The 24,119-nt window shown below is 37.3% G+C and overlaps 1 protein-coding gene across 6 annotated transcripts in view; it reads right to left on the reverse strand.

The window, feature by feature from the left end:
- The window catches only part of CALCRL (calcitonin receptor like receptor), a 68,114-nt gene extending 44,236 nt beyond the window's left edge, over positions 1-23,878 (reverse strand). Inside the window, exons 1-2 of one of the 6 annotated variants that reach the window (XM_027798719.2) lie at positions 23,380-23,564; positions 8,112-8,173 (exon numbers count right to left, since the gene is read on the reverse strand). The gene's annotated coding sequence lies outside the window, so the exon portion shown is untranslated. Of the gene's footprint in view, positions 1-8,111; positions 8,174-16,401; positions 16,463-23,265; positions 23,565-23,810 lie in introns of those variants that run through there. The other 5 variants (XM_027798721.2, XM_027798717.2, XM_027798720.2 and 2 more) reach the window with 5 other exon arrangements.
- Between the last annotated feature and the right edge of the window lie 241 nt (positions 23,879-24,119).

The raw sequence follows: 24,119 nt of genomic DNA on the forward strand, positions 1-24,119 counted from the left end.
AAAAAAAAATCTACTTGCAGACTTTATGCTGCTGGAAAAGATGTTAAAAGTTAGAAATATGAAAAACAGTTGGTGGGTCATCTAACAATTTAGCTGGCATTCAATCTGTAAGCCACACACATATCTGATGGTCAAGCACTGCACTATTTCACATCCTCTGAACAAGAATACAAGGACGATCATTACTAGGATTTCAGTATTATTGCATAATTGCATTTCATATTACAGTCTTCTTACAATACATTCCATCTGTTTCACATAGCTGTGTAGTAACACCGCAGCAGAATGAAATGTATCATTGCACATTATCACATAAAATCCTCTGCTCTTTGTGAAGCAGAGATTTTACAGACAGTGCCAGCTGCAATCTGTAGGAAGCAGTGTGAATGTTTCCATGAATTCAGTTAAAGATCATATGCTCAGGGTGTGGCCGTGGGAAAGACTAGTGTATCTTACACACAGTCCCTAAAGTCCAATTAGTGTTCCTTTAATTACAAACAGACTTTTCCATATCCTTTTGCAGTATTCCACCCCAACTTACCTGAATGCAAACCAAAATAAAATATTAACTATGAACATTAAAAATATTACATAAACTGGACACAAAAATCACTGCCTTGATAAACTCTGGTCTCACTTGGACAAGGTACTTCATGAACATGAAATATTACATACCAAATGTAATAAAACATTACAAGCACTATAGCTACAGCAGAGCAATGAGTGTCAAGAACAGCTATTCCAGTTGTATATAACATTTAAATGTTATTCATACGTCATTTACACATTTAAGCACACTGTCTCCCCTCCAAATGTAAAAATAATAACAACATAAAGGCAGAAACTTGTAATGGAAAATCTCGGTTAAAGTTTGTCAAAATTGCAAGCAACCAAAAATTTCCACTGCAAGCATGGAAAATATTAGGTGGCTTTAATATAGGTGTCCATATTGTCTGCACACACATCCTGCATTTATCTTCCTGGAGGGGAAAAAAAAAAACAACCCACAAAAAAACCCATACCAGAATTCTCATACTGAATTTGTACTCCATTAAAAAAATCTCTGGCTGAAACAAAAGGCATGGAATTTGATGTGAAGCTTTGATGAGGGATGAGGTCTATCAAAATTAAGTTCAAACATATTCAATTGAGTTTATAATTCTACAGACCTGTTCCTGCCATTGGTCTGCTGGTGTCTTGGGTGCAACTGCAGTCACTAGTTTTGTTAGCTGACTTCAATAGCAAAGCCTGGACGTCAAACTTTCAGGCATCACTTTACCTCAGACTGAGGCACCAAAATTCACTATGAAAAAATAACCTTCACATGTATTTTTTTTTTATATTTTCCTGCACCTTTTAACTGAATAAGACACCTTAAAAGGCTCAGTCTTTCCACACACATGCATTTTATTCAGAGAGTCTGGACTTGCACCCCTCAACTGTTACCCTCTCAAAGCTGTATTTGCGTATCCTGTTCCACCGAGCATGCAAAACTTCAAATTCATCTTACTGAGAAGTTTTGTTCACAGCTGCTTGCTTGGCAGGGATTTTGTTGGGGGGGGGGGGGGGGGGGGGGGGGGGGGGGCGGGGGGAGCTGCAGAGGGGAGGAGAGAGAATTTTCCAAGCAATGGGGAAAAACAGTACAAAACTTTCATCATCAATGGCCTTGACATTGCTGGAGCCAACGGAAACAACATCACTAAACTGATTCCATGCAAGGGAACCATTCAGAAACAAACAAACAAAACCCCTTCTGCATTTATTTCTATCAAGGTAGCTTATGCCAAGCTTCCTTTGGTGAAATCCAGATTTTGCCTGCATTGGCTTCCTCCTGCTGTTGATAGAGCAGGATATTTGCCAAAACACAGCAGGTAATGAATGTGATGTTTTGAATTAATCAGCATATATGGTGGAGAGAGAAGTCTGTTCCCTTCTGAAGCTACAAGAACAGCTATCTTTCCCCTCCCCACCCCTCACCCCCCCCCAAAAAAAAAGGAATTATCAAGTGCTTTATTGGTGAGGTACATAACTGGACCAAGAGCAATCATAACATTTCTGTACTACTTCTTAACTGCATAGAAGCCTTGGTGGCAAATTAATTCCATAACAGGTATGTCTTACTGACCATGGGAAAAATTTTACAGAAATAAAAATGCTTGGCTATTGCTACAGGTCTACACCACACATAGAATAGGTGACATTTCATGAGCTAACTTCTTATTGCGCTAACATCTCCAGGTTTCTCAAAAGAAATAAAAATTTGCAAGAATAAAGCCTGGTTGGTTTTCTCCCCACCCAGTCAATAAATATATTTCCCTTTCTCAGGAGAGCATCAGAAAACAACTACTGCACTAGCATATTTTATAACTGCTCAATGATGAGGACAGTGTACAAAAATCACAAAATCCTCTTTATTTTTCACTTCTTTTGCAGCATCCCAAATTTTTACTGACTGTGCACTGCAAAACAGTTGTTGCACGTCATTCCAAAACTAGTGGCATTTTAATGACAGCAATATTATTCTAGATATCATATAAGCATTTTATGGACTAGGAAGCAAAGTACTTTTTGCTTTGTCTAAGCATAGCATAAAATTGATCAGATACAGATCCTGGTCAAGAGGGACAATGACAACTTTTGCTATATTTGGTTTGTCCTATTCTAAAAGATATGAATTAAGATGCTGAGATACCAGCAAGCATTATTTACAACGACCAGACTAATTAATTCCCATGTCGTTGCTATCAGACAACTTCTGATTTTGATGTCATTATCAGCCCTCAGGCTGCCTCGTTACACCACTTTACAAGGCTATGGAAAAGCTAAAAAAACCTTTGAGGAGTGTTTTTAAGACCAGACCACTTTAAATCTGAAGTGGCCATCACCCAGAGATCTGAACTCTGAACCCCAGTTGGCTGGTCATCTCTGAGGGTCAGACATTACAAGAAGGATGACCCTAAAACATCTGTTGAAAATCAGACAACCAAATTGATGGGAAATTCAGACTAATCCAAACGTGGGAGCCAAATCAGCTACTGAAACTATATAGTGCTACCGAATGTAGAATGATTACACTACGAAGAAAATTGGTTCAGTTCTAAAATCAAGAAACAACACAAAAAACCCTTCAATGTAGTTTTTCCCTTGAGGTCACAGAGAAACACCAAGAAAGAACATAGCGGGAAGATTAAAGTAAGATAATTAAGAATACTGATCCTGAATCAGAGAGTTGAGTCAGTTGTTCTCTTCTGTAAGGGTTTTGTGAAAAAATTCTTAACCAATACCTGGCTCTTAGAGCGATGCCTATTGTGAGAAGTGTTTAAACCAGCTTAATGTCTGATGGACAGTCCTGAGAATCTAAATGTCTTTCAATTGCTAATACAGATATGATTTTCATTCTCTGTAGGAGTGAATATCAGTGAGAAGTGTAGTGTTTAGACTCAGTCTACTTTGATTTATGTTTTTTGAGAGGCCTACAAAAAACTGCAGATAAATGTTGAAGAATATAAGGAATAAACCCCCTGATGTGTCTGGGGAAAAAAAAATAGAATTTATGTGGTTTGCCCATCACATCACATGTAGTGTCACATCTGAAGTTTAACTATCCACTCAGCAATTAGCAAGGGATTTACCATCCATTTCTGTAGAGATTGTCATCAAAGGAACTGCAAAGAAAGTAAAAGCCCATTGGCTAAGTTACAGAAAACCCAGACAAACAAAAAGTTAGGAAAACATCACCCAATATTTCTGCTAATAAATTCTCAGTCACTTATTTTCTACACCAGTCTTTCATCTGTAACTGCATGTATCTGTCTGTAAGATGGTCTTAGACCAAAAATCTGTTCTCAAGCTATCATTTTGACATTAATGTCTGTGGTATCACTGGGGACACTTCAGATGCTGAGTTTAAAGGAACATCTCCGACAAGAAATTCCCAGTGTTAGCAGTTATTTCAGGGAGACAACCTACCTTAACGTTCTCTTTGCACCTAAGAAACACGAAGTAGGCTCCTCCTGTACAGTGAAGTGAAGGTATGATGGTTACCTAAAGTGACCTCCTGCACCCAGCTCTACCTCTTTTATTTAGATTTTGAAGAACTTTCTCAAACTAACAGTGGTTTTGAACTACTCTGCAGTCCTTTTAGTTGGGGAAATTTATTCATAATGGTCACGATACACCAAGGATTTCTCAAATCTCTGCCTCAAAGCAAAACAATAGAACTGAAAGGGTGTTAACTTCAGAAGCTAATTATAGCTTTTTAAGTACCAGCACCACTAACAATTTTACTGTCCAAAAAATACCCTGGGGACATTCACAACACGTGCTGGTGCAGTGAAAATAGACCTGCCTAACATAACAATGATTCTCCTTTCATTTTTAATTGATCTTTTACAACAGCAAAAGGTGAACAACACATATGAATATTGCAGAAAGTGCAAAAACATTAGAAACAAACCCACTGCCTCTCATTTTTATTTTTATACAAACTGCTAGTAGCATGGTCAGTCCCTAGTACCAACTCCACTTACATCACGGTTGCAATCTGCAGACACACAGATGTAACTACATACATCCTGCATCTTGCCAATGCAACTGCTCACATGTGTAAGTAATGAGAGAGATCAAGACCAAAGGCTAAGTTCACCTGCCCACAGGTAGGCTCCTAGTGCCCTTTGAGATGCCCCGAGGGTATAAGAGACATTTGCCAAACCTGGCCCCAAAGTCTCCAGGACATCCTGGAGGGAGGCAGCCAGACCTGGTGGGCTTCCCAGGCAGTAGCAGATGCCTGTGTACTGGGTAAACACATCCCACCCCAAACATGTAACACTAAATCCTTCCCCTAATAATGGCTTTCCTATAAACAGCTTAGCTGAAGGAGCAGGAAGAAAAAAGAAAGGAAAAAAAAAAACCCACAACAAAAAACAAAATGAAAATTTGATGAAGAATAAAAAAACACACACAGCATGTTTATGTTTTGGGTTTCCTAGCAGTTTCAGTAAAGTCACTAAGTCATTACATGCCCAGAGCAGAATCAAACAATTCAAAACCAAAGGTCATGTGAAAAGGGGGTCACACTTAAAGAGTGGGCCACCTCCAAAGACTTCAAAGTAAGGGCAAATTGGTAAGTAAAATTTTCAGAGAAACCCTAACAAAAACCAGAAGAGCACTATGAAAGTTTTGGGTGAGATTGCAACAAAGAGCTGAAACATCATTGCCAGAGTCCAGGAGACAGCTGGAAGAACACTGCAAATGCAACTTGTACAGTTTTCCAGCAACTGTAATCTATTACAGTCACTAGGGCAGATGAGTACTGTAGGCTGTGTTTAATTTGTCCTGTTTGCACAGGCTTTTTTTATAAACAATGTATACCAGAAACATGGATAAATGCAGAAATATGGAGTAATTTTTACAGGAAACAGCTCCTCCCAGAGTTTAAGTGACCAAAAGGTTCAAATGATCTTGAAAGTAGAGAAAGGAGGTAGAGGAAAGGATGGTATGCTTTCACTACAAAGATTTTTTTTTATTTAAGTATCATCTGTTGAGGTTAGACACTTGCTTCTGAATATAATTGACACTGCTGGGCTTTGCTAACAGTCCTAAAAATGGCAGCTCTGAAGGTATAATCTTATAAAAGCGGTACACCAGCGTCCTCATCTACTTCCCAAAAGAGCTCGAAATAAATGTATGTTTGTAGAGACAATATTTGACAAAGAAATATATACTTAAGAAATGCCATATTTTGCTCAAATAAGATCAGGCTGTAAATCTAGATAGTGCCTTGAATAATTTATAAATTCTCTCAAATAAAATATTTTTATCACAAAAGTAAGAGCTGAAAAAACCAATCAGATCAAGCATTAAAAAAAAAAAAATTTAAAAAATGCATCCGCATTGTTGTATTAGGTCTAAGTTTTGTTCAAGGTCTCTTCCATGGACCTTTGGTGCCTGTTCAGCTGGAAATTAAAGGCCCAAGAGATTTTTTTTGAAAGCAGTAAGGGATATCCTGAGTCCCAGCCAGCAGCCTAACAATGCAGCTTTGAACAGCCAAAACTGTGTGAATTGTGTTATGAACATCACTCATTACCACACCGTGTGCTTGTGGAGCCTTCATATAATTCTATTTTAACTATTAAAAGTATTTTATTTATGAAAGATGCTGTACTTTAAGTTATAGATTCCTACTCTATAAAAATCAAATTATGATTTTGAATTACTTTTTATTTCTTGATATATTCAGGTAGTCAGCTTTGAAAACTGCACTGTGTAAATGTGATGTCTGTCTTGGGAACAAAAAGGTAGGCTGTGAAAAGTCTATTCCATACTTCACTTTCATATTATTTGCATTTCACATCTGACCAGTATAATATGCAGTGTTCTTTATGGTAACCTGATCTAGGCTTCAAGGCAAAAAAAAAAAAAAATCCACAAGAAAACCAGAATTTAAAAACCCACCTGGTTTATATTAAATTCTCACTGAAAACCCATGTATCCCCACTCTATCAGAAAATAGCTCAAGTGCATTTCTCTAAGCAACATCCTTTCTCTCCTACAGGACTGTGACATAGGTGGAGCTGATCACTGTGGGATTGGATCAGTTTCTTGGCAAAAGTTGTTATGACGTACTTGCTGCTATGTCCTAAGGTTTGTTAGCATTCCTCATCCTAGCCGTATCTACAGTATCTACCATATCTCACAGGGCTAACTAAGGAATAATTGCAGAAAGCTATTATCTGAGCTAAGGATTTCAGAATTTTGTTCTTCAGAGCATATTTTTGTGGCATTAGCTGAATTTATGTCCAAGGGATGCAGCACTTCAGTAACTTAGTGTTATTTGCATATTATTTCTTGTTTGTACTAAAAAAACACGGAAATAAGAAAGCAGAACTGCTTAAATTATAAAAATCTACAATTTCTAAATGCAAGCCTTAGCACAATTTATCTCCCATGCAACTGGTAAAAGTGCTATGAGCTGCTGAAAACAGTGAACATTTGTTTATAACTCCTGTCATTTTTTGGTACATCCAACATTAATTTGGATTGGATTTTTTTGACTTAACTGCAGAGACAGACTTGCTGAGACAACTGCAAATGCAAGTCTTCACACATTTATCACTCTCCCTGTGCTACTTCTCGCAGCTTGGTTAGACATTGGGAATTGACTTCTCAATGTCATTTCTTAAGTGTTACTCCCCTTAAGTCCTTCTGTGGCTTGTCAGCTCTCTCGGCCAAGGAGAAGCCTAGGTGATCATGACTCTTCCCTGAAAAGTTTCTTCACTACAGGAAATGTGATTACATTTATTTTATTCTTTTCCACACTCCATTGGCCTTTAGGCCACCATGAGAGAAAATTCACTGAAATGTAACTAACATCTTGAGGGCATCAGAAATTATTAAAATACAGAATGCTTCATGCTTACATTATTAATACAATTCTCTTCTCATGCTGATGTAGGAAGGAGCAAGATCAGAGTAGCTGGTAAGTACTGATCCTGTCCTCAATAATGCTAGATGCTCTAACGGTCTTTGTACGCACATTGCATTAGCATTCTTGGAGAACTGAAGTTGTAGTTTTAACAAGAGTGCTGCCTAGCTGGCAAACATTAATTTTGTCACTGTGACAGATAACGTTTATGAGCAGGTAAAGTTTAGAAAAGTAAAAAAGAAAGGTAGGGAGCTGTTTTTGATCAAGGCTTTAAACAAAACACAAGCATGCCTTCCTTTCTGTGCTAATTCGAGGAGGAGGAGGAGGAAGTCAACACAATTAATGGCTGATAATTATAAAAATACTGTGTTACTTTATATAGCCCAGCATATAGCTCGCATAAACACTAAAGATCTTTCATTCAACTGCTTTCAGTCACTGGCTTTTTTAAAAGCCTAGAAAATATTATACTATCTTTGTTAGCTAAATTTGTAGTTAGATAAAGATATGTGGGTTTCAGAGTAGTAAGTAGTTTCCAAGACCACCAAGGAGAATTTATTTTTTCTTCATGCAAAGCATTGCAAAAACAAATTCAGTTTCTTAAGGTAACACATACACTTTTTCATTTCAGGAAGCACCATGCACAGGGTTCAGACAGAAGTCAAATGAAGGATGCTAAAGCACTGACCTAGATCTGTTTCAAGATGGGAAATCCTCCATTTTGAGTGTAAGGTTCCAGTTCAATTATACCTGTGAAACAGGATTAAGTATTCTAAAATAAATGAAAAGCATGAGTTGTGCAGCAAAAATATCCCTGTGATATTCTGATCCCTGAAACATGTCACTGCTAACAAATCAAAAACAGCTGTTTCCACAACATTAATTGGTCTTATGAACAATTTGTTGTGGAGACAAAGTTTTAAAAACTGAAGAAAAAAACCCATCAGGATTGGAGAGAAGGTGATGGTGGGAAAAAGAGAGCTCAGCCCCGGTATGTGTAAACAAACTTGTGTGTTTTCATTAGTTTAATGGCGACTTGGCACATTTATCAGTTTTACAACATTTCTCAAGCTACAGTTGCAAAGTACAAATATGTATAGAATATGGTATGAATATATGGTATGGTTTATAGAGACCATCAGCGCCTTGAAACTGCTTAAGCCAACAAATTTCTGGTCTTAGCGTTATAAAATTTGTCCAATAGCCACTTAAAATTTGTAAAAGCTAGGCTACTTAGGTGCAAAAGCTAGGAGCCAATTCACAAATTAAGAGCAAAGGAAAACAAAACCAAGTTTATCAACAAATATAAGCACATGCTTAAACCACCTCAGACCCGAGAACTGACTATTAGTAGCAAGTCCTCTCTGACCTGACTGATTTTGGAGGCACGTGGTTTCCATTATCCTTTTTTTATTGCAGCCGATCTGCAAATTAAATGGACAGGAAAATTCTGTTCAAGTTTATACTGGGCGGGGTGGGAGGGTACTGGGGCTGAAGCCCAAGCATCAAGAATTGACAAAGAAATTCAGTTCATCAAATATGTAGCAGCATAGTTGGATAAGCCATGTAGCTTTCTATACACTTAACATTCTTCCAAACACAAGCAACTTCCTCCATATTATTGATTGCACACAGGCACAATAATTAACCTAGTAAGTTCAGTTTTGTACTCATCGTTGTTTGCTGAATTGAGGGTGACACAAAGGTGCTAGCGCAGGTCTGCTCAGTGCAGAAAAAACACTAAGTTTGCCAAGAGCTGGATTTTCTCTTTCTTATTCACAGTGAATATATTGTCATCAGTCTCTCACCTAATAGAGGAATCTTATGAACATTATTCCTATATGCAAATATTTCCTCAGAACAGCTGCAACAGTGCATAGGTGCTAGAGAAGTAAATTTTGCCCAGGAAAATACATGTAACTACATAATGATAAATTCTAAGAGCACCCTAATTAATACATTCTGTAGTCACAAGCTGTGCTGACCAATGTTTTTTCCCTCCCATTCATCACATAGATAAAAGAGTTTTTCTTTCTAAAAGGCAAATTAATTTAATCTTATGTGATCATCAGGCTGTATTTTAGGAGAATATGGATGCTAATGTCATAAATAAAGTTTAAATCACACATCTTACTAGTTTACCTGTTATAGAATCAAAGAACCATGAAGGAGTCACCACTGCATCATAGGTATTTGTCCATACAGGTAATGTATGTCAAATGTGTTTTTCTTTTAATGGTTATGTTCACCAATTTATATCAGTGAAAGATGAGAAACAATCCCAGTGAGCTCAATCCTACTTCCCTGAGAAAAAAAACAAAAACCAGAAACAGCACCAGCTGCTTGGCAGGACTCTGCTAGAATGATAACATGGTCTCTGAGCGCTCTTCTTCAACCCATGGAATTAATTACTGATGAACACTAACACAGCAATAGCACTGACAACTTCATCACCTATACTGTCTAGCAAACAAGCTGTTTTCTCATGGTAGCCACTGTTTTAATACAGAGCTTTGCCAGAGCTATTTTTGCATTTATTTTACTTCTAGAGTAATATTTGAACAAAGTAGTCAACTGTGTCTAAAACTATGAAACATTTATATCTAGCAAAGATTTGTTAGTAAGGAGAATTTGATATAGAAATAGCATGTAAACTCATTATTACATCTACCTGAAACTAAACACAGAAAAAAACATTTTCTTAAATAATATCCACACACTAAATTCAGGTAATTTTCAGTAGTGCTAGTCGTAATTACAAAATTAGTATAAACAGGTTCTATAGTTCATTCTCCAAAATTCTCATCACTCTCCACTTTAACAGACTGTTGTTCATAAAAAAATGACACAGCTCTAAGAGAATGGAGAATGATCTATCTGAATAAAAAATCATTAGCAAGGGAAGGAGATAAAGCCATTTCTTACACAGCTCAGAAGAGTGAAAGAATAGAAAGGAGATAAAATTGTGCAAATATCTTTATATAAAAAATGACAAGCGAAGAACTGCAACCTAAAAAAAGCTCAACCCCAAAACAAACAAACAATGTCCCTCAAAAAAAAACAAAACCAAAACCCACCATACCAAAACCTTAAGTTCTGCTGTAGTTCTGTATTTGTGCAAGTATCCACACTTTTCTGGCTAATGTTCCAGATTTGTTGGTCTGGAAATTTGAAAGGGAATCCCATGTGAACAGGCTTTCTGATGTTTTAGATACTCCCAGGTTATAAGCCTACAAGAAATAATGCAAGAGCAGCCTTTTTCCATACTATTTTGGTACATTCATTCCAACTCCAGCAAAAGAGTAGGAACTGCAGAGGCATGTGAACTTTAAAGAGAGAATGATCAGTAATAAAACTCTTTCACTCCTCCTCACCAATGTGCCATAATGGTACAGCCTGAATTTTGGGGAACATGCAAGAGGACTCTGATTTCATTTGGCTCACTTCACCCTTTTCTAGTTTGAAAAAAGTATTAAGTGGTGCTATTTAAAACAAATGCCTGACAGGAGTCACAGCTTTTTCTAATAATAATAACAGGGTTTTCTAATAAAGATCAAGGATTTCTGTCTTTCTGGAGCACTGTGTTGTAACTTCACCCACAGGATTTTCGTGCTTACAGATATAGCTGGTAAATAAAACAGGATGTTACAAAGATTACCTTCCTTACACAAAACAAGGGAAATTGTTAATTCATTGAAAGACTGGGAGAAGGGTTCTTCTATCAGGAACAATAACATGCTTGTTACATTTTGGAAGAAAGAAAAACAAACCACCAACTCTAATTTTGTGTTAGTTACCCTTAACACTGGCTACAAAAACAGAAGTAGTTACATTCCTGCAAATGATCAGATAACTGCAATTTCCACATGTATGTCTTGCACTTCTTTGAAAGAGATGCAACCTAGAAACAGGTCTGATAACCACGCTCTCATGCAATCAGGATAAAGTCAGTCAAAAGGTCTACTGCAGGAAGAAGGTTTCTGGCTCATCCGCCCTTTGTATTATCCATATAGGTTTGCTGAGCAAGGATTATTCTGTGCTGTCTTTTATTACAACATACACTCTCAGGTTATATGTGGAGAACACAGTAAGTTATTCCAGAGGATTGCAGAGAAGTAGGAATCCTTCTTCTAAAGATCTGGGGATACAGACAGCTTTGGAAAGGCAGCAGTCCCAGATTCTCAGAGCACAGAAAAAGAAATGAAGATATATTTCATTGCCCCACAGAGATTATGCTAGATGAAGAGTCAATAGGATCAGGCAGAACATAAAGGAAATGAGAATAAAAGAATTACACTTCAATTTTTTTCCTTCTGTTTTTAGCTAGAAAACAAGGTCTAGATACTGGCAAAGTCACAGGAGCAGCACTGTTTTCTCTTTGAAAGCTGAGGTTCTCCAACAGCGAGGCAGGAAAGTCAGCTGAATCTCTTCAAACAGACAGCAGTTGCTTGATAACTTGGTGACCTTCCTGTTAAGCCCAAAGGGCCACAAGCACTAAATCCATATAACCCGTGACATCTTCAAACACTGGAAGTTGTTAGCCAAGTGCCCAATGTCAGGAAACAACTGTCTGTCTGTGACAAGCTGAGTTCATCCCCCTCTATGGGACTGGAACTAATTTATTTTTTACTAGAGACTCAAAAGAAAGATTTGCAGCCATCAGTTGCAGGTTACCCCATTGGAAACCCAACAGAAATAATTTCCAACCACATTTGTGGTCTGTTTCATGACATGATGTACACCCAGGAAAACTAATGCTCTTTCAAATGGTCACCCTCTAAGAAAACGCAGCTGATTTAAAAAATCATCACATGTAATTCTTTTGACATCTTCAATGCTCTAAGCATTTAAGTGTTTGCTTTAAAAGGTTACAAATGGATTCTGGAAATCCACATGTATTTGTTGGAGCTTTTTCAGTTCAGAAAACTGCTTACATACATGCACATGATATCACGTGGTAGTTTAGGAGGAACATATTAACTATTGTGCTGCAGTTAATGACAGAAATGTTGTTGATTGGCATTAATTAGTTGCCTTATTTTTACATTAGGCAGTGCACACTCCCCTTCCTATACCAAGCAATATATTAATATTTTTTGTTAAATTTGTAAATAATATTAGGCAAGGTAAATGTTTTCTGAGAACCCTTTACATCTCAGCTTTCAAAAGGAATAATGGTGTGGACCCAGTGGACAAGAGACATTTTCTCCAACACACACTTTCTCTTCAATATTTTCTTGCCAGTCACTAGCTTTACCCCCCCCTTTATAACTCCTTTTAAATTGTTACTGGATTTGCACATCTTTGGCCTTGTCTTGTGCTCTGTGTATCATCCATATCGTTTCACTAAGTGGAACTATGCAAGCATACTACCTGTGACTTCAAGGATTTTTTAGAATTGAAGACTCAAAAGCCAAATGAAGTCAGAGAGCTGAAGAAAAACAGTTGGTCTCTAACACTTCCAATAAGCCATTTGTCAAACTGGACAAAAGCTGCACAGTCTCAAAAAGCTTTTCATGAGTAGCATGAATTCAAATCCCATCCACTGACATTTCATGTCAGTTAATATGTTTCTCACTGCAAAAAACAGACTCACATGTCTACTCCTGTAGTGGCAGATTCCCTCACCCCCCTTTGTCCTTGCATGCAAAAGAAGGCAGCACTGAGACATGCTGTAGGATATACAGCTGCCAGACTTCCCCCTCACAGTTCTGCTAACCTCATACTGACCTACAGTACCCTTTAGTTTTCCATTTGTTAGACCCTATTACATAAATATAGCCTGTATTCCAAATTAGGCTGTGTTTATTCCAACAGAAAAAAGATGAGTCTTGATTAAAGATTGAGACATTTTCATACAATGCTGAAAACATATGCAGTTTTCATCAGCATCCCAAATCCCTGTGGATTGGTTTCTAGTCTATTCTACTAATCCCTGGATCCCAATCCCAAATTTGCGTCTTCTCAAATTTGACTGAATCCTTTTGCTTGAACTCCTTATTTCACATTAGCTGGAAACCTTCTTAAATGTTTGCAATTGTGCCCATTAGTGGGTGTTCTTCAGCTAGAAAATTGTTAATTTAATCACACATAACAGAAACACTCCACAGTTGTTTCAAAGGCCCACTAGGTACAATTTCTTATCTTCCTCTTTTAATTCAAACTGACTTTCTGGATTACAAATGCTGGAAATTATGGAAAAAATACCCTGTCTGACAAAAAGTAGCACTCAAGTTGTTTGCTTTACAAACATCAAAAGCAAAGTATTTTTCTTTTAAATTATCTGTCTAGACTTTCAAATTCAACAGCCTATCATAAAATCCTGTGATTTCGTTTTGTTAAGTACACTAGACCTATGTACAAATGTGGAAATGCGCTCTGATAGTGAAATATTTCCTGGGTTTTTTTCTCATTACCAGTGATGACAAATAGGTATTGAATACTTACAAAATATATAGATTTATTATAAATATTGAAAAGCAGCTTTCCACAGAGCTATTCAATAAAATTCGTATTTCATTAAATTGAACTTTCTTGGAAAAAGGGTAGTTTGTAGCCTTACAACACCAATAACAGGGTGCTGAAAAATGAAACAAGCTGGTAAATATTAAGCTTGTTCATAACAAGATTGCACAAGAAAATATACTGTAATGACCCTGTCTTGAACATCCTGTAATAGCCCATTGTTCCTCTGTATTACTCTCATTCAGCAATTTTTTTTAATAGCGGATACTTGGCAGCAAAGGAACCCATGTAATGTGGGATCGCACGTGTGCAAATCATGCCACATCACAGAGGTGAGAAAAAGACCCTGGTACACTGGGAGGAGTTTTGAATGGACTGTTAACTGGATGTGGAGCCTTACAAAACAACCCCACACCTTCACATAACTTGAATAAGACAAAAATATTTACCTACAAATGTCTGAAGGATTTTTAAACACTGAGAAGATAGGAGAAGCATTTTACATATGAAGGGCAACAAATGACAGGAAGAATGGGAATGAAAAAGGAAAATCATAGGTTTAAAATTTGAGAGACCATGGAGTCTTATTATTCATCTATTTAAAGCTAGCATGGTAGCAGAAATGGGAAGAAGCCTTCCCTGACATAGATGAAGAAGAGCTGTGGTAATAGCCATCTTCCATGCGTGACAACTGGATGTTTCACCTTCACTCTGTATGAGAAATTATGAGCTAACTCAGCACCACGGTTACTGGCATCTAACTAGATCATGTACTGAAACCCCGCATCTGCTCTTGTTGCTAAAGTAAAATACTGAATAGAGAGTTAATATCACATCTGTACTGTAAATTCATATCATACACATAACTCCAAACACAGATTTCTCACCATCTAAAGGAATCTTTCAGTTTATCCAAGTGGCTCTGTGTGTAAAAGAATGGCTTTTGACTGACCACAGGATACCTGACTCAGCTTTGTCTCTGCAATTAGAAGGTCATGCTAAAGGCAACATCATCCCATTTACTGATTTGTTCACAGTTTACTTTCCTATGGGAACTACATTTTGAGGTTCAGATTTTTTATTCTCTGTGCATTTGTCATTCCTTCCATCATTTAATCTTCCTTGCTTCCTTGCTACCAGACTTCATCTTTTTACTGTTATTTCATGCTCAAAGAAAGAGGATTTGGACAACTGTTCTGTTTAAAAGCTGTAAATGTTTAAAAATATAAAAGCTTGGAAATCTAGGAAACACAAGGGCTAAAGAAACAGCAAAAAATAAAACAAACCTCCAACTTAAGAAGTCCCACATTCCTGCATGGTATAATGCTATTTTCAAACACTTTGGTTTGAGAAATGTGCATTCCCTGAGGAAGCCGAGTTATCACAGATAACTATCATGCCAGTCCGTCTTCATTGAACAAAATGTATTTCACCAGTCTTTTTCCTCCCCTTACCTAACCTGACTTAGAAAACTTATTGTGATTGGTCCCTACAATCTGCTTTGAATCTGGGTTCTTTTGGTGCTGACTTCACCCTAACTGTATACACTGAATATTACAGATGACAGTACACATTTACATGCTCTGGTGCCCCAGTGCCCCCACAGAGACAGCATAAGTATTTTGCCATCCTTCCAACAAACACTGAATTACTGCCATGTCCTTCACTGGGCTGTAATGTGACTCTAGGAAAAGCTTAGCATGTCAGCAGACTATTTTATCTCTGCAGCTCTAAATAAAATGTGTCCAGTTGAATTACGTTGGCTGAATTCTACCCTTGGATTGCATGCATAGTTTTTAGAAGAGGGATCTTCTCTAGAGAAGAAAATCTACTTGTACAATCTCTTCTGAAATAATTGGGAAAGACATTTAAAAAAAAAAAAAAAAGTGCTTAGGCCCAGCAGCTACCTCATGGGTTCATGCTAAAAGGTTAAAAACATCTGAATTATATGTTTCTATCTAATTTCCTAGGAACTCTGAAAATGCTGAGGTAGAGCATCCAGCATGCAGGGTGGGGGGACATAAACACTCTTGTAAGACCATGCTGTGACTTCCGTAATCAATCTAAGAATGACATAGTCAAGATCTGAAAACTGCTCAAATCACCTCTTTTAGCCAGAAATTAAGCATTTCCAGTATGGGAAACTAAACATAAATATAAATTAATATAAATGAATACCCAAGGATTATACTCCAGACAGAACTGCTTGATCTTCAGACTACAACAATTACTCTACTTTATACAAAACCTACATTGTAATAGCAAATAGAAGTGAACACATTTTCTACTTCTACTTTGCTCACTGGTGTAATTTCTGCTAATGTTAATTACACTTAAGACATAACTACACATAAGACTTAAGACTTAATTACACATAAGACACAGAAAATGATAAAAGGGATATAACCTTTCAGATCTCCCTTGGTGAAAACTGATGGAGTATGAGATTCCCCAGCAACATGGGGTAAGGAGAACATTTCAATAGCAGAGTTTAACTTACTGGGAGTTCTTACCTTCATTTGCATATCATTTTCCAAAGTTGTTATTTAGGACTATAATTTTCCTTGTTTGTTTTCAGTGGAGAGGCTTTTATTTCCTGATGCGTGTACACAATTAACAGATTTGAAACATTTTGTTAAAAATCTTTCTTCACCCACTCCTCCTAAAACAGGAAAAAAATAACAAAAACCAAAAAAACCCCACACTACACTGGCATGCACATAACCACAAGAAAGGCTACAATTTAGTTCAGTGTTTAAGTGCCCACTTAGTGTTAAGCATGCGCTTTTTTCGAGTCCTGTTAGTTACATGGAAAAAAAGAACAGTTCTGGTAGCCTTCAATGTATTATGGTGCAATAAACAACACATTTAATAAAAGATTAAGAATGCAGACTGGTGGCCATGCAAAGAGTATTTGAATAGCACTCGGGAAAAGGCCTGAATCTGGCTTTCCTGAGCTTGTTTAAACTAACTTTTCCCCAACTAAATATTAAATCAATTTTAAAAAGGTTACCAATCTTGATACTGTGTTACGGCACACACATCTGTTGTTCCTCTTCAAGGAAGATGGTTATGAATTTCAATACATAGTCATTTATGGAAAGGGTTCTCACCCCCACCTCTCCCTTCCAAGAAACTAGACACGTGAAGACAGACATTTCTCTTTGAGAGGAAGGATAAGGCAGAGGTTAATTTCATCTGCATGAGCCAGTATAGGATAAGTTTTTGGAAATACTGTCAAACCACATTCTTAATGCCTGGCAAAGTGACTCATCCAGAGTCATCACAGGAAAGGAAGTTGAATAGAATAAAAAACGGAACAGGATGGGGGCTTAAACAGGAGAAAGAAGTGAGAGAAAGGAAACTGGATTGTTTAAAGTGGCCTGAGGTTACAAGTTCTATAATGAGATTATTAAAAAAAAAATGTATAAGATATCTAAATATCTTATATTAATATATTTTATATATATTCTTATATTATATATTATATATTATATATTAAATATGTAAATATATATATGCATGAATGTCTGTGTATATATAAAATTACATGCATATATGCATGTATTTATAGAAAACAACTACTTTCTACGTGAAAAGAGACTTGTATTTGTGGATTGTCTCCCAAAGCTGCCTGCTGAGGTATTTGTTTCAGTACAAGGTGGCATTAACACAGCATGGGAAATAAACAAGTATCCCCTCTAGAAACTCATGATTTTTTAAGAACCATGCTCTTATTCCACACAAAATTGAATCCACAGAATATGAAGTTACACACTCGTAAAAATCCACCACAGTGCAACAAACACATTGTTATACCGTTCCCCAAACAAACACTCTGTGCAACAAGGCTTTTTCTTTTTTTCCCCAAAAAAGCACAGCATTGACTTTTTTGTGCTAGCAACTCAGCGCAATGTGAAAAAGTTTCTCTTCTCCAAATTTTTTTACTGTGAAGCTTTGGATAATTAACCACCTATCATGTCAATTTTAGCTAATTCAAACAGAAAACAGTATGTAGACCATTTCAATAGATATGCTCACTTGCAGCAGCCTACTGCAGAGCACCTCCTTGGATTCATCATAACCAAAAACATATTACTTGCACAACTAGAATTTCCACCGACAAAAAGAATAATTTTGATTCCCAGAGGAGATGATAAAAGCATTTTTTAATACCATAAAGGCAATATTCAACCAATTCCCACCTCTTTAAGTTTCAAAAGCGACACCTGTGAGTAAAACTCCTCATTGTATAGTCCGACACTAACTACTATGTAATTTTTTATATTCAAAGGGATACACAGGAAGATGAATACACCCATTAAATCACGTAATTAAAAAAGAAACTTAAAAATTAAAAAGTCAGGCATGGTCAAAAAATTGTTCTGGAAAAATATATTAGAATAAATACTTCTAAATTCTACATTTCATCTCCCAAAGAAATTTATCTCTGTTTGTGAAATATTCCTTATTTAATCCCCAGAGTGACACCTGCTGGATTTCACTAACAGAAACAAAAGGGCAGATATCCCCATTCTAGAGAATATTTCAAGATAATAATTGCAAAAATGTGCCATTTTACTAATAAAAGGTTGCATGGTATCATATTTTTTGCTCCATTTAGGGCAGTAAATTAACACATAGATGCAACCATAGAGAAAAGCAGTGTGATGTCTAAAGCTTACTCATTTCTGAAATACGTATTTTTAAATTTCTACCTAGGAAGGATTACAGAGCACAACTTTGGGAGACAGACTATATTAATTTCTGATATCATTAATATGAAAAATATTTTTAAGGCCTAAAACAAGAGTTTTGTTACAACAAATATGTTTTCAGTACATCTTTTGCTTCACTTTAATGAAACTCTACCAGCATTGCCAGTAGTAAAGTAACCAAAAAAATTATTAAAATTAATTTCCAAGATCTTACCACTGTAACAGGGGAGAAAAAACTGAGGGGGAAATCTAAATGGTAATACAAAGAATGACACTTTATGCCCACACAAGCATCAAGTTGTGCAGTTTTTAAACTCAGAATTATCAAATAATATATGGAAAAGATGATAGCATTTTTAGGAACTAAAAAGATATTCAGCCTAAATAAAGCTGATGGCATACCACAGTATATAAGGTAGATGCTTTGATCATAATAATTTTTTTAAAAGCACTAATCACTGTGTTTCACTCCTTGTACTTGTTATTATAGGGGAAGTCAGACTGGTACGGACTTCATTAAACAAAACTCTGGTTAATTGTGTTTCAAGTACTTTTTAAATAAGGCCTGCATGATCCAGGCATAAATTCAGAAATACAGCATTGTTTTATTTTTCTAAAATGCAGTTAGTATCTTAACGGTCAGCTACAGCTCAGATAGTGGCCAAAAACTGTCAGAAAAGTCTTGGGTGACATCTACTCTATATTAAAAGGCAACAGCTTCAGAGACACATGTAAATTTACACCGGTTGAGAATCTGTTGTATTTTCTTGGAGTACGTTGTTTCTCTCATGGAAAGTCTTATTTTAATGCATTACATTCAGTCAAGTGCATTTCAAATGCATCTTTCCGAGGAAAAGCCACTCCAAATAAATCACTTCTGTTCTTTTCGACAGCATATACTGTAGCAATGATTGAAAGTGTTTGCACAGTACTAGGGCAGAAGAACGACTTTGCTGGGAAAATGTAAACAGTATAAACAAGCTTGGAAGACTAAGGCAGATATGCATGAAAGATAACTGTGGAAACAAAACTTTGAAAATGCAAAAGTTTAACCTTCCAGTTTTGCCCAGATTCTAAACCAGGACAAAAAGTATTGCTAAAAGCAAATGCTCTAATGAAAAGAAATTTAATTAAGAAGATCTTATATTGTACCATACCAGCTATGGGATTCTTCATAAAGATAACAGGTAAGTAATAGGCTAATCTGCTGCTCTTCGTGCAAGCACATTACACTGAAAACATCAGAACTGGGTGAGTACAAAAAAGAAAAAAAATGGTTTGTGAACAGCCATGGAAAGCTTTCTCCTATTTCTTTTAAATATTAGAAGGAAACAGCATTCAAATGTATTCAATTTAAAATACTAACACTCATGACTCATGATTTTCTAAACAAAGGATGAGGTTTAGGACTATAATTTACTTTGAAAGGCTCTTTAAAAATGTGCTCTTTTTAGTTGATACATCAGAAATAATACAATTCAGCATGATATAGACCCACGTATATAGTACATATGAACATAGAAATAATGTATTAGACATTTTTATCACATATAGAAACTCACTTAGAGTTTTATTTTACTGCTTCAAAGCTATTTGTTTTGTCAACTCACATCTGTTTTGGTAATAGAAGTATTCATTCCTTCCTTGACACAGTATTATCAGGGATATAGCTAATTCCAGAGCTCTGACAATTTGCTACACCAAAGACTTAAAATATATCCCAGTAACAGGACAGTTACATGAGCAACCAAGAGACTGTTTTCAATAAGTGTAAAGCTTAACTGAAGAAACTACTACACATGAAACCCAGTGACATAGCTACACATGCTTTTAGAACAGAGGTGACCGTTAACACTGAGGTAATGCCTACAGTGTGTGTACACTCTATAGGAATGACAGCTCATCAGAAGCACAGAAGGAATTCTGCTAGCAGATCAACACTATAAACACACTGGGAACAGATGGGAACAACTTCTTAATGAAAAGTTCTGTTTTCCTAACTGTAGACTTGAACTTCTCACTGGAGAAATTCCTTCAACTGCTTTCGTAAATAGCTTATGTTATGTTCAGTATTTACTACAGAAGTGACTAGATATATACCTTTAAAATATCACTGTGTGCATGTTACTATTAAAAACATATTGATAGAAGCAGTTTCTTCCAAATGACTGTGAACTGGTTTGAATCTTTGTATCATTTCAGGACTCTTGTGGGCCCAATGCTACCCAGCTCTTGCACATGCTAGGAATGCTGTTGGAAGCAGCTGATTAACTTGAATGCATAGAATATAGAACTAAGTTAGTAATTATATTGGTGACAAAGCAAATGTATGACTGTGCTTTCTTCCCTCTGTTACATTCTCAATTGTATCCTAGTCTAAATCTGGATTGCAGTACACAGACAGCCCCCAGAACAACACTGCATTTCTGGAATAGGCCCTTTTATTTAGCCAGGTAAGACATTAGTCACCCAGAATGAGACGTACAGATTTCTGTTTTTCAACCTGAGCATTCAAAAATTATAAATGTTATCAAAAAACAGCTGTCAACAGACTGCAGAACGCAAGTGACTGAATGGGTGATGCATGCATAATTCCTCCAACAGAAAAATACCCACATTTAGGAATATCTTGCCCTTTGACAGTCAGTGGAAAAATTCCCACTGGCTCTCAGCAAGCCAGGATTTCAACAGTTGTGTTGTATCAGAAAAAAGCCTATTCAAAGGGACAAATACTACATTTCTTAATGCAGGGCAAGGCTCCAGCTGACCACGAATTCAGAGTACAGTAACATTTGAAGTTGACAGGAGATACATCATGCAATTCTTAAACTTGTAAGGCATGTTATATGTTCAGGTACTTGGTTTTGTCCACTGGAAAGTGCGGTCACACTGTTCTACATCACTATCTTGCTACTGCCTTTACTTAATGTGCAAATAACAGACTCCTGCATCAAAGCTGCAAAAACATACAAGCCTGACACATCCTATGTGGGCAGTCCCACCACAACCTAAACCAGTTACATAAAGAACATAAAATAAGAATCTGAATTATTTAGCTGAAATACTTCTGAAGACGGTTTTTCCTACCATATTGATCATTAAAACAACATGAACACTTTTATCTGAAGTGTCATCTTGTTTGATTTAATATCACCACATGCCTTTTGTGCTGAAGATTTTCAAAGTCAGACAAAGACTTTGGGATTGCTCCTACATGCAATGAAGTCAATGGGAGTTTAAGCAGACTACAAAAGTAAACACTGTGAAAATACAGATTATTTTTAATTGAGACTTTCAGACAGTATTGCAGCTTGTGTACTTTGAAAGAAAACACACAGATTCAAATCTGGTCTTATTCATATTTATCCAAATCTAGTGTGTCTCCTTTCAACCCACTCAAAGGACCTTGGATTCAGAGCACAACAGTCAGGCTTTTAACACATCATTGATCTGAACAGGTTTAAACAGTTATATGCATTATTACTGCAAATGAATGAAAAGGTCCCCAGTATGCACAATATGACTAGAAAGACTCTGCATTGGCGCAACTGTAAGCACAGAAAAGTCTGGCCCCAAAGTATCTGGCCAAAGTTTATTAAGGTAGAGAGCAAAAAACTTCAGCTATTTATTATTATTAATTCAATCTCAGCCCCTATAAAATGCATGGATGACTAAAGGAGTCATTCTAGATCAAATCCAAGTGTGATTTATAGCCTATGCTATTTCTTAATTATCCTTCAGAAACAAGGTTTCTTTTCCCCATTCTACAGATCCATTGCTTACACACACACAAGCAAATGACTAGATGTAGTAATCTCAGTAATGCAACCGTATTTGTAAAAACAGAGGACATCGCGTCAGTTTTGGAAAGCTGAAGCGGCAAGACTCTTAACAGTCTCCCAGCTGATACTGGAAGGCACAGAATCACACACTTGCCACTGTTCAATAATTTCTCCAGGAAATGAAATAGTGGACAATTACCTTTCGATAAATCAGTTCGATCTTTGTGGCAAAAAAATTCAGTGACACCCCAGCACACTTAGAAGCTTCAAACTCAAGCTAACTTTTTCTGAAGCAAACAAAGTCCAAACAAAACAGAAGCTTTAACTTTTTAGTTATGTAATTACAGCGTAAAACCTAATTATGAAGTAACTCAAGCATGAGCTCTTTCCGTTGCAATAACGTCATAAGATTAAAGGAATAATCAATAAGAAAATCTACACCACTTTATCACCTCATTCAGCCTCTCTTGAATGAGCTCCAGTTGTACCGAATTAGTCTTAAGAACCCTTCTCAAACCAATGAGCCTCTAATTCTCTCCAGATGCAAAGACAGAAATTTGGTTAGCTAATATTAGAGGTTCTAGACAGAATCCTTTAAGTGCTGATTAGGGTATTTTTACCTCCCTTTCTACCTATTTATCGTTGATTACTTCCTCAAGGATATATTATAGCAACACCAGTTATAAAATCAGCTCAACATTTCGCTCACTAAAAATAAACGAAGCTTTTCCTCATACCCCTTTCTCCCTGCAGATTTCATATCACATGCTGAGGTTAATGTAAAAGCACGCACACAGACGTAACTATAACTGCATTCAGATGACACAAAAATATTGTTCTTGGGTAAAACAATGAAACCGTTTTGATCAGTACTCACCACAGGGAGTTTTTTACGATAATGGTTTCAGATAAATCAGTTTGATTTCCCTTTCCCGCGAGGGAGAAAGGAGATGTATCGTTCCCTCCCACCCCGGCCGAATAAGAGACCTACGAGAGCCTGATCCTCCCGCCGGGTATAATCCAGTTGCCGAGCCCGGTGGCTGCAGGGGGAGAAGCGCCGGTGCCCCGCTGCTCTGCGCGGAGGAGCGCGGCTGCGGGCAGCGCCGGGAGCGTGTCAGATTGTAAGCGAGGAGCGGCGGCAGCAGCGAAACATCAGAGCTTCCTGTTACATCACCCTGACCCCGCCCGCAGCCAGCGTGAAGTTACTTTTCTTTCTCAAATGGCATGTCCCAAGGAAAGCGGGCTGCGCTGGTACTCTCGGCAGGACGGGCAGCTGCCCGGGGCCCGGCGGTGCCCGCTGCGCCCTGACCGCGCCGCTCCCGCCGGGGGCAGCCGGGCTGCCGGCACCTTGCCCCAGCCCGGCGGCAGCTGGCCCGCCCCGAGCGGGGGCTAGCGCCCTGCCACGGGTCGGGAAACACTCACCCGCTCAGCTGGGAAGGAGACCACGGGACTAGTCCTTTCGCGTATCGAGCCAGTGAGAATCGTCCTCCTCCTCCTCGAGCTAGACCCAGAGAAATAAATCAGTTTGGACCTTTATTCAGAGACAAGTAATAATATACAATAGCTGCATTCCTTCTTAGCATGACTGAGCTGACCTACCTCTGCCAGAAACTGCAGGGGCTGCACTATGTCCTGTACTGTAAGTGCTAAAAAGCTCCACAGAGAAATGCTTGTATTCCTCAATCATAAAACCAGATTAGTCAGAATCAAATTTTCAAATTCAAGCAAGTG

This window comes from Falco cherrug, chromosome 8 (genome assembly GCF_023634085.1).
Source record: "Falco cherrug isolate bFalChe1 chromosome 8, bFalChe1.pri, whole genome shotgun sequence".
NCBI lineage: Eukaryota > Metazoa > Chordata > Aves > Falconiformes > Falconidae > Falco > Falco cherrug.